Raw genomic sequence first — 11,945 nt, forward strand, 5'->3', positions numbered from 1 at the left:
GTGAACTCTTCAATCTGATTAGAATACAGATCCTGTATCCACGCATCACATACAAGGATCACACCACATTCTTTTGTGTTTTTGTTTTATGTTGCGGTGCTTTTCAAAATCGTCGGTATTTGTCTAGCGGTACAGATTAAAAAATCCAAAGGAGGAAATTTTATTGGTTGAAATGTTAATTATCAGATTAGATGGTTGCTTAACGTCCAGTGGCAAATATTTCGTACCAGTTCAGGACAAGAACAAATTAACAATAAATGCAATACGTAGGTGATGTAATAGAGGCCGTCCGGGATGAAGGTCGGGGAATGCCTCTAGAAAATGAGGGTAAATTTAATAGGAACAGAAATTTTCCTTGCAACAGGCCACCTACAGACAAAGAGTTGTTGCAATGGTTATTAACGTGCAGAGAGCGTGGCACTCTCTCTCTACAAAAGGCAATGGATTTAACGGCCTCATTTTGACCGGACGTGCCTGCGTACTTGTACATCCCGCATAGCCAAACGAACGCCCCACTTCGACAACTAGGGTTTTACTACTGGTCGAAAGAAGACTTGCGGGACTATATTTCTATTCCCCAGTAATCCTTGGGTTTACCTTTTACTCAAGGCGTGTACACAGGATCTCTATATTTTGAATGTTTCTAATGATATTTTTTTTCTATTATACCATATTAAAACATATCAAAAAGAAAAAGATTTAAAAGGCCAAATAAAGTGCGAAGTTGAAAGAGCATTCAGGATTCAAAATTCCGAACGGCTTTGCCAAATATAGCTTAGGTAATCTATTCCTCAGGTAGAACATCCTTATCATTTCGAAAATTGAAGTTTTATAAACAGTTAATTTATAATTATGACCATATAAAGTTAAAAAGGTAACTAACCAATCGTCACGTTAAATCATATAATTGACAATTTATCATGTAATTATAGTTAGGAAATGTATTAATCGCACTTTACTGGCATTTTTAAGACCACTTGCAACAATTCTTCGAGAATTCCGTTGGTGGCCTTGTTTCTAGAGAATATCTTTCTCCCTTTTTCCAAAATCAGTCTAAATTTCATGGACTTTATCCCGGTCAACTCATTTTTCAGACCCTTCCGTTAATATTGATTGTTTATTTGTTCTTGTCCTGATATGCGATATATATTTGCCACTGGGTGTGAATCAACAATCAACCAATCCGACTGTTACACATTACACAAAATTACTGTATACAAGAAAAAAAACCAAAAACACGAGGTTGACATTGTTAAAGATACATCAATGTAGCCTCTAGCAACTAAAAACCATAAATTTGTTTACTTTAAATTATCTGTACAAGTTTCTTTGAAAGATAATAAATATTCCGAGAAAGAAATATATGTTGTTTTACCTGAGAATAACTTGGCGTAATTATTTAATGTGTTTAATAGTGGTTATTTAATTTACGTAAATGTGTCATATCATTATGTATTGGTTTAAAGATACTGCTCCTTTAGTGATAACTGGATTTGTTATAACAGTGTCTGCATTTGTAATACATTTGATAGGATTTGCTACACCATATTGGATAAAGGATTATGATTCCCATGACGGATTATGGAAAGTCTGTGATGACATAAACCATCAATGTCTCAGTGTTTCAGGTAATCGTACGTTTTATTGTGACAAAAATGTTTATTACTAGTTATATAATTAAAAGGAGATGCGGGTTAACACAAAAAACCAAAAAGGTATCGAGCCACCATACATTTTTCAACAATATATATATATATATATATGTCTCTTTACAATATTTCAACTTTAAATTGTCCCGAGTCTATAAAAAATGAGAATAAATTGAAAATATAACGGAGGCTAGCACGAAAAATCGGCTGTAATGGAATATGTTTTACAGATGACGACGGATATGTTCCAATTGTAAATATAATCCCATCCTCTATTGCTCGATAGTGACATCACCTTATTTGACTTCTCACCGAATTAGTAAATGCACGAGCAACAGGTGCCACATGTGGATCTGGATCTGCTTTCCCGTACGGAGCACCTGCGATCACCCCTTTTTTCGGCGGGGTTCGTGTTGCACAGTCTTAAGTTTTATATGGTGTTTGTCTTTTGGTAGTTTTTTTCGTTTATTGCTATGGCGTTGTCAGTATGTCATCGACTGATTAGTTTGAATATCCCTTTGGTATCTTCCGCCTATCTCTTGAATATCCCTTTGGTATCTTCCGCCTATCTCTTGAATATCCCTTTGGTATCTTCCGCCTATCTCTTGAACATACACTGTCTAAGATCTGCTATCAACGCCCTATTCTCCCGATAAAAACATCCGGGCTTACTACATAAAATATACTTTACTAATGTATCGGATCGATCTCATACACATGCATATAATTCATTGGTAATGTTCATATATTTTAAAGGAGATTTTATTTCTGGTAAAAGAGAGATAATCAAATTTGATTGATGTCCAATCGCGTAATACAAAGCATTACCTCTCATTCGATACTTTTCATATCCAATCATGCATTTAAAAGCATTATACCTCCCATCCGATACTTGTCATGTCCAATCGTGCATATCAAAGCATTAGACCTCTCATCTGATATTTTTCATGTCCAATCGCGCATTACAAAGCATTATACCTCCTGTCCGATACTTTTCATGTCCACTCGCGCATTACAAAGCATTATACCTCCTGTCCGATACTTGCGTAATATATAATTTATGATAGTCCAGACGAACATAACACCATATATAATAAAAAGATATGACATAAAAAAAAAAACCCTGACGAGGTTCCTGACTAGGGACATACATACACATATAATTCCGAGCGTAGTTAAATGACTTGAAAGTTATGACTACAAACAATCGACACTGCTTCTTTTCTATTACAGTTTTGTACCGATCCTTCTTCGGTTTGCATACAGATGCAGTAACCAGAAGTTAATAACTATATACGTAAATTGATGAAACAATTGTTTTTAAATTAATTTTGTTGGACCGCTTACAGCGATTTCTTTAGTTGAGCATTGAACACCATTTAGCAAGTGTCAAGATAAAACAATTACAGTACTGGTCATTAGATGGAGTGTTAACTTAATTTAGAGATTTTAAGTCTCTTGTACATCAACAAATTTTTTTTCGATAAAAATTTCGAGTTTTTCTCAGAAAAGTTTATTCGATTTCACAAGGCCGCAATAAAAAAATGTTTGTTTCCCCACACCCCTACCCAGATTTTTGCTGGTGGATAGGTAGGTACAAATGAAGGTGTTTTTTGGGGTGTTTTTTTGTTTTTTTTTTGAAAATGTATTTGTCAGACAAAAAGAAAACATAATGCGTGAACAATTGGCAACTACACTCATGGTACTACTTTTTTGTGGTGATGCTATTCATCAAGCTTTGTGTTCACCTTTACTATGAACTATACCCTGTTATTGATAAGCAGCTTTATACATTTTGATAACTACTGTATTGCATACAAAACGTTCTCATTTCTGACCGTATGGTTATGCAGTTTTTGTGTAACAGTAAAATGTTGATATTCTTTATACACAAAGAAAAAAAATCAATTTTTACAAAGAACTTTTAATTCAATAACTTAAACTTATCAAACTTCTGTACAAGACTAATTGACTCATAAAAGTTTGGTTCAAAAACGTTAAATGAATAGCAGCTCGACACTTTCTCACTAGCTTGCAACAGAACCTCGTCAGAAAAGCAATGAAAGACTTCTTCAACCGTGTCAGTGGCATCTTCAAATACTTCTTTGCAAATTGATTGTTTTTCCAATCTGTTGTTTACTAAAGTTTTATTTTTCCTGTGTGTGGATATTGTATCCTAACACACGAAGAGAGGGTCATTGTGTTTGCCATTGACGCGGATCAATCGGAACTACTCAGTCTTTTTCAATTTATGTCTAGATGAAATGGCTGATTAGTTCCGATTGGACGCATGCACACATTAAATAAGAACTCGAATCCGGATCGCTATTTCCGGAAATCAGAGTTTGGTCAGACGAAAACAAATTATAAAGGACCCAAACAAATTTTGAGTCGGCGCCCTTTTCCAGTCGGTCGGGGCGTGCTGAAAAAAAACCTACAATAATTGAAATAAATATTTAATTATGTTGTTAAAAAAAAAAGAAAAACAACCTATTTTTTTAAAATTTTGGCCCAGTGTAGTCGTAAATGGAGTCTATAAAAGTTTCGATTGTAAATATAATCTTGTCCTCTTTTCCTTGATAGTGACATCACCTTATTTGCCTAATCATCAAATTCGTAAATACACAATAACATGACTGGGGCCACATGTGGCGCTGCTTACTCGTCCGGAGCACCTGCGATCACCCCGTGTTTTCGGCGGTGTTCGTAGTGCTAAGTCTTAAGTTTTATATGGTGTTTGTCAAAAATGCTGAGTTGTTCTCTGGAAAGTTTATACGAATTCACAGTGAAATCGTTAATAGAGTTTATAGCCGACTATACGGTATGGATTTTTCTCATTGTTGAAGGCCGTACGGTTGCCTATAATTGCTTTCATCCACTTCATTTCAACTTGAATGGATAGTTGTCTCATTGGCAAGCATACCACATTTCTTTGCCAATCATGTGGCTTGTCGGATTCCGGTAGGAGTCTGATCTGTGGCAAAATGTTGACGGGCGTAAAACATAAATTAAAAAAGTATTTATATTATAAAAAAGAGACGTGAAAGATACCAAAGGGACATTCAAACTCATAAACTGACAACACCATGACAAAAAAGAAAAAGACAAGAAGACAAACAACAGCATGTACACAAAACATAACATAGAATACTAAAGACTGAGCAACACGAACCCCACCAAAAACCGGGGATTATACATACAGTATGTTAAAGTACATTTTCGGGTTCATATTCATATCGCAATAATCTATTCTTGCCCTTGATATATTTGAAAGATTTTCCAGATAGACACAGTAGTAATACTAGTACTAAATATTCACCCATCTAATTCGTTGTATCTAAATACACAGCGACTCAAAAGTAAGCTTGTTTCTGTTTTATATATGAATATCTTTTGATACGCTCGGGACTATCTAGAGCTTGACACATTGTATACTGAACCATCTGTCTTTTGTTGAAGACTATGAGTGGCCCTCTCGATGTCTTTTGTTGAAGACTATGAGTGGCCCTCTCGATGTCTTTTGTTGAAGACTATGAGTGGCCCTCTCGATGTCTTTTGTTGAAGACTATGAGTGGCCCTCTCGATGTCTTTTGTTGAAGACTATGAGTGGCCCTCTCGATGTCTTTTGTTGAAGACTATGAGTGGCCCTCTCGATGTCTTTTGTTGAAGACTATGAGTTGCCCTCTCGATGTCTTTTGTTGAAGACTATGAACTGCCCTCTCGATGTCTTTTGTTGAAGACTATGAATTTCCCTCTCGATGTCTTTTGTTGAAGACTATGAGTTGCCCTCTCGATGTCTTTTGTTGAAGACAATGAATTGCCCTCTCGATACCTTTTGATTGTTTTTGTGATTAGGTTGCATTTAACTAGTGACCCAAATATTACGTCATACACTTAGATATATACACATAACTGTTAAGTCTATTGGTTGAAAAGCTTTCAAATCACCAATTCGAAAAATTACATACGTTTTTTTAATTTGCTTGATTGATTGACTTTATTTATCTTTTATCTTTCCTCTTCTAGACTAAATGCCCTTATATTTTACAATTATGGGTTGTTTTCCTGTGAGAGAACTTTCACATGTTTATTGACTGTGATGGATAGTTGTCTCATTGACACTCATACCACATCTTCTTATTTATATTTACTGCAGGGTTTGTTGCTCGTGCTGTGTGGATGCAGTAGAATGTGTCCCCGTGCTTGTGGTGTATGGCCTTATATTTTACAATTATGGGTTGTTTGCCTGTTAGAGAACTTTCACATGTGTTTATTGACTTGGATGGATAGTTGTCTCATTGGCACTCATACCACATCTTATTTATAAATGTTCCCCCCACACATAAGCAAACCGAAACAACTAAAGCTTGAATTTTTTTGGTTGACAGGTCAGTGTGATACAGCTGCGTACCGTAGTAGATTAGAAACAAAAGATAGCTACTGATGCTTTTAATAAAAAACAATATCAATGTATAGATCACAGCATATGTCCTTTCATTCTTTTTGTCGAAACGAAAACCGGATTACATATAATCAGGATATCTATACTACTAAAGGAAGAGACCGATTTCATTGAGCCGCAACTCCTCTGAAAACATACAAAGTCGGAAATATTTGTGATATGACGTATAAATGTAGTGTTTTGTACTTCCTAAATTTGTCTTTGAAACAATCTTTTTTCCACAGAAAACGCCAATTTTTGAGAAAATATCCAAATTCGGAGACTTCAGTGTCTTATACGTTTTCGCACATGCTCAGTCGACGTACTGCCCGCGAAATTTAAAAACTCTTTGTTTCAACACTTGCCCAATTGTACCGCGATTTCGCTGGCATCCTCTAGTATGTATAAAATGCATACGCGACAGGATGTTCCTACTTAACTCAAGGTTTTGTAAGTACTTGTTTAACGAATGTGGTATTTTTGATTGATTCTGAGCCCAGTCGTTTAGAAAAGGACAATCGAAGACCATCATTAAATAAATCAATTAAATACAATACAATACCACAATTTTATGACTGAGCAAAGTGCCCTCATGAGTGCAGATTTACTACAATTTATTTATCACTACAAGACAAAATATACAATACTAAACCTAATTTCAATGATTAAGTAGATTTGAACATTCAACATATATAATAGAAAAACAAAGGATATGGGGCATTCATCCATGACACAAAATCAGTACATGCACAGCAAAAAAAAAAACATACAATAAGCAAAGGAACAGCGCTTTTATTGCTGTTCTTCATCTCAAAGTCACAGCGAGGCCTTCAACACGGAGCAAAAAAAAAACAAAACAACTCTCACCTCACTGCAAGTTTAAGACGGCCCCTAGCACCGGCTTGAGCGGAATTCTTTGCCAAAAAAAATTGGATATACTTTGTAAGATGTAACACCACCTAATCGGGCCTGGTCAAAAAAGAACATACTGGAAAGTAATACATATGGTGTAAATCTAAAACTATGTAGCATAATATATTTTTAGTATTTAGGTATCAGATGAAAAGTGAAGGACTGGTATATACATTTATTAAGAATAGAACTGCATATAATATACTGGTGAATAAAATCCCAAAAGAACCAGCAATATTAATATGGATTCCACTTTGGAACACAAAAATTAATATAATAAAGGAGACAGCTCTGGAGTAAATTTCCCCTGAGAGCATCTATTTCTTATGATGGTTGCTTTAACAGTCTATGAATTATACATGTTAAATATCTGATATCTATGTCTTCGTTGCTTAAAAGCAAGACTAGTTTTTTTTTCATCAGAAATTTACTATACTGTTTATTATTATTATGTAATTGATCGAAGTATTGTTTTCGTACTGTTGTTTAGTATGGGCATACAATTGAAAAATGGATGTCATTTTCAACAGAATTCTTACATCAATTACGTTTTCTTTCACTTATGTCAAAATTACAATATCTTCGCTTTTAAAACAACACCTTAGCTGAGCATTCTATAGTACAACGGGGTTACGATTCTGGCGCAATGGAAACAAATTCAGTGATAATAGAGAATGAGTTACAACCAAATTCACGATTTAAATTACTCTCCTCGTATACATGTAGATAAGATATCAGACTTACAGGTTTGTACGCTAGACGCTAGTTTCGTCTACTAAAGACTCAGCAGTGACGATTGAATCAAAAAGGAAAACCCCCAAAAAAAAGTACGCAGTTTAAGAGCACTGAGGACCAACAATTGCTAAATTTAAAAAAGCGAAATACAGCTACGGTAATCTATTCCTGGGGTAGAAAATCCTTAAGTGTTTCGAACGATTCAAAGTTTTATAAACAGTTAATTTATTAATTTTATCATATCAATGATAATTAATGTCAACACAGAAGTGCTGACTACTGAGCTGGTGATACAATCGGGGTGGACACCTCCATCAGTTATGGCATCGACCACGTGGTTGTGAGATAATCAAAACGACTCATCAGTGATGCTCGAATCAAAAAGGTTAAAAGGATAAATATAGTACAAAGTTGAATAGCATTGAGGATTAAAAATTCTGAATGGTTATGCCAAATACAGCTAAGATAAAACATTCCTTGGGTAGAAAATCTTAAGTATTTCGAACAATTCAAAGCTTTGTAAACAGTTAATTTATTAATATTAAAATATCAATATTAAAAGGCCAAATAAAGTACGAAGCTAAAAGCAATTAAATTCTCCCTCGCCTGCTCGTCCGAATTTAAAGCATTTCTTTACTAATTCCTTCGTATGATAAGACAAAACTCTAATATAGGTTTGGTTGCTCGCAGTAACTTGTTCTTTTCTCTTGCAAATAATGTTCAATAACATATTAATATTATAATATAAATGAACAACAATATTCAAATTGACATTTGCATACAACAAAATTGTCCAACACATCATTATATATAAATAAACTCAATCTCTATATGATCCATATTCATATATATGACAATAAACGTTAAACTGTACGTTGTAGTTACTGTGAGCGCCTTCGATGAACTGACACCTCAACAAATTCTTTATATAATATAACGGTATCCCACCCTTTACACCGCCAAAGGATTTCACTTGCATATATAACCAATATATCTAAATCCAAAATAACAATAATCCGTTTTACCACTACTCTAACCAGTTTGAATATATATAACTATATTTGACACAGGAAAATCCCTATAGTCAAACGAAAAGAAATATATTTACATAAGATATACACATAAATTGTTGACTTATACTTCAATCTTACATTGCCTTAGGAGTAATGTTTCATTAATTTACTAAAATATATTTGTATCATGTTAACTTAAACGTGTAGTTAATCATTACAGATCTACTCCACAACGAGTAAGGATACGTTATCAACTGTTGTATTATTATATGCTTACATTACCAATATTAACTTATTTTTTCGTGTTATAGCCTAAATTTTAGATCTACCTGCTAAGTTTAAAGCTACTCAAGCACTGGAATGTTTAGCTTTCATTGCTTATGTTGCTGCTGTTGTGTGTGCTTCACTACAGACATTTGTTTTGAAACAGAGAATATTGTACATAGTTGGAGCTCTTACCAACTGCGTGGCAGGTATGAAAAGTTAAATTAGATAAAACCGAAATCTGAGAAATGAAAAGTTTTCACAGAAAAAGCAATTTTTTTTTTATTCCTTTTTTAAAATTTTTCCTTTGATTTCCCCGTTTGGTTCTAAAAGTCATTAAAACTAACTATTAGATTTGTTGTTAATTTGTCGTCGTGCTGAATATGCTGTAATAGTTGTCACTGGACGTAAAACAGACCTGAATCAATCAATCAAACCCTATTTTGGTTCATTTATAAGGAAACAAGTACAAGATATTAGACTAGACAGACATCTTTCTATGACGATGATTGCTGAACAATTGGTAGTTGCATATTTATAATAATACATTAACTGTTTACAAAACTTTGAATTTTTCGAAGTACTTAGATTTTCTACCACAGGAATAAATTTACCTTACTTTGACAAAACCTTTAGGAATATTGGGTCCTCAATGCTCCTAAACTCCGTACATTATTTTGTCTTTTTCACTTTTTTCATACGAGCATCACTGATGGTCTTTTGTAGACAAAACGTGCGTATGGTGTATAAAATTTTAATCCTGGTATCTATGATGAGTTTATTGACATCAATTGGCAAACATTGTATGTTACATAAGTTGACAGCCATCTTAAGCCCTCTGCTAGCCGAATTGATGTTATACTAGTGCGATGTATACAGTTCTAAAAGAAGACAAGTTAAATAAACATCTTCTTGGTTGCTGTATATTATATTTGTTTTCTAGTGTATTGTGCTGTACATTAGGCCATTGGTAGTATTGTTTGTTTTGTTTTATATATATATACTTTTTTCATTTCGGGGTTTTCTATAGTTTACTATACTGTGTTGGTTTTGACAAACGATGACCTATAGGACTTACGTCTACCCCATGTGTTCTCTATTGGATTTTTCCCGTTGGCAATCAAACCACATCTTCTTACTTTTTTAACTTACTATGCCATTGCAAAAAAACGAAAAATATCAAAAGACAAATATATGGTCACTTTAGTCTTCTTCCAACCAGCTGTTAAAGTGGGATGTCCTTTTGACTTTACTGGATGTATATATACACAGTCACGTCCAGCCATAATGGGAACGTTAATTCAGATGCCTCGTGTAGAGATAGTGCCATGCTCTCTGCACGGTTAGAACCCTTGCAACAATTCCTTGAGGGCTCCGTATGTGGCCTGTTGCAAGGCAGAATTTCTGTCCCTATCCAATATGCCCTCATTTTCCAGTGATAGCCCAAATTTCCCCGACTTTCATCCCGGACGGCTTTTATTACAAAACCTACCGATTGTATTTATTGTTCAATTGTTCTTGGCCTGTATGTGCATGTAATATTTGGCACTGGACTTTAAGCAAACCTCAATCAACCAATCTTCTTATGTTTATATAGTAAATACGTTAATTTGAATTGACGATGTCGTTTCCCTCTTCAATCCGTATTTAAGTTAGTAATTACATTTCATAAACCACAAGGAATACGTCTTCATAGATGGGAGGGTCTGCTTCACATTTATATCGAAAAACTGATACATATGGACGATTGTTTTTCAAAATTATTATTTTTGGTGAATTTATTTGACAATTCTAGGCATTGGGTCAATCTAATTAAAATATAGAACTCTGATTTCGTTACACTACATAAGAGTAGTGTAACGAAATCATAGTTCTATATTTTAATTAGATTGGGCATTGGGTTTACGTTTCACGTGAAGGAAACCGGACGAATAAAGTGTAGTTTTTAGATTTTGTTGACTAAAGAGAATTGGGAGATTCCAAAGACGATTTCAAACATAGAAAGTCGACGACAAACTGACAACGCCATGGCAACCAAAAGACAAAAACAGTATACAAAACAAAAATCCAGAAAACAAACGAATGAGCAACACGAACCTCACCAAAAGTCGGGGATGATCTGAGCTGCTCCGGAAGGCCAAGCAGATTCTGCTCCACAATTCACGAAGCTCTTCAACTGTTTCGGTACTTATACATCCTCGGCTTTCAAATATTCGGCTTGGAGCGTTCCTGATGAAGGTGAATCCAGAAAAGCGCTTCGGACGCATGAAATTATTTAACGTGTTGTTTTCATTTTTTAATGTAATGATAATTGTACTGGGTTACTCTTTGAATAATTTTGTCTTTTATTACAGGTGGTTTGAGTTTGATTGGATGCATCATCTTTTCCACTATTGAAAACATTAATCATAGTGATCTTCATTTCTCGTTTGCATTTTGTATCATAGCTAGTATCGGAGGAGTTGTAGCTGGAGTGTTCTTCATCCTGGCATGGAAATGGATACCGGCGAACTGATATTAAATATTATAAATGAGGAATTTAAATGACATAGTGAATAATGAACGTTACTCAATTAGAAAAGTTAATTGTTGCAAATGTCGTATAAAATAAATTTTACAATCCTCTTTTTATTATTGACATGGCGATGAATACCTTCAAACTAATACATAATTTATCAAGTGTTATATGAACAATTTACTTACACTTAAAATTTTCAAAAAGGGAGACGAGAAAGCGTTTAAAGGGTTAATCTAGAGTAGTTTCCACGTGTTAGTTTCCTGAATAAGTACATACATCAGGCCGTTAGTTATCGCGTTTGGATTGGTTTACACTTGTCATTTAGCTTAATATGCGGTATAGGTTTTGTTCATAGTTGTTACTTCTATGTCACTGGCTGTCTGACAGTTTTCTTGTTGGCAATCATACCAGAT

General features: G+C 34.4%; 1 long non-coding RNA gene across 1 annotated transcript; it reads left to right on the forward strand.

Annotated features, from left to right (window-relative positions):
- The first annotated feature begins 1,317 nt into the window (after nucleotides 1-1,317).
- Nucleotides 1,318-11,621, forward strand: LOC127737039 (uncharacterized). Its single transcript, XR_007999275.1, has 3 exons — nucleotides 1,318-1,628; nucleotides 9,062-9,223; nucleotides 11,369-11,621. It is a non-coding gene; the product is annotated as an uncharacterized LOC127737039 (long non-coding RNA).
- Nucleotides 11,622-11,945: the final 324 nt, after the last annotated feature.

The sequence above is a fragment of the Mytilus californianus genome, unplaced genomic scaffold (assembly GCF_021869535.1).
Source record: "Mytilus californianus isolate M0D057914Y unplaced genomic scaffold, xbMytCali1.0.p SCAF_4, whole genome shotgun sequence".
NCBI classification, from domain to species: domain Eukaryota; kingdom Metazoa; phylum Mollusca; class Bivalvia; order Mytilida; family Mytilidae; genus Mytilus; species Mytilus californianus.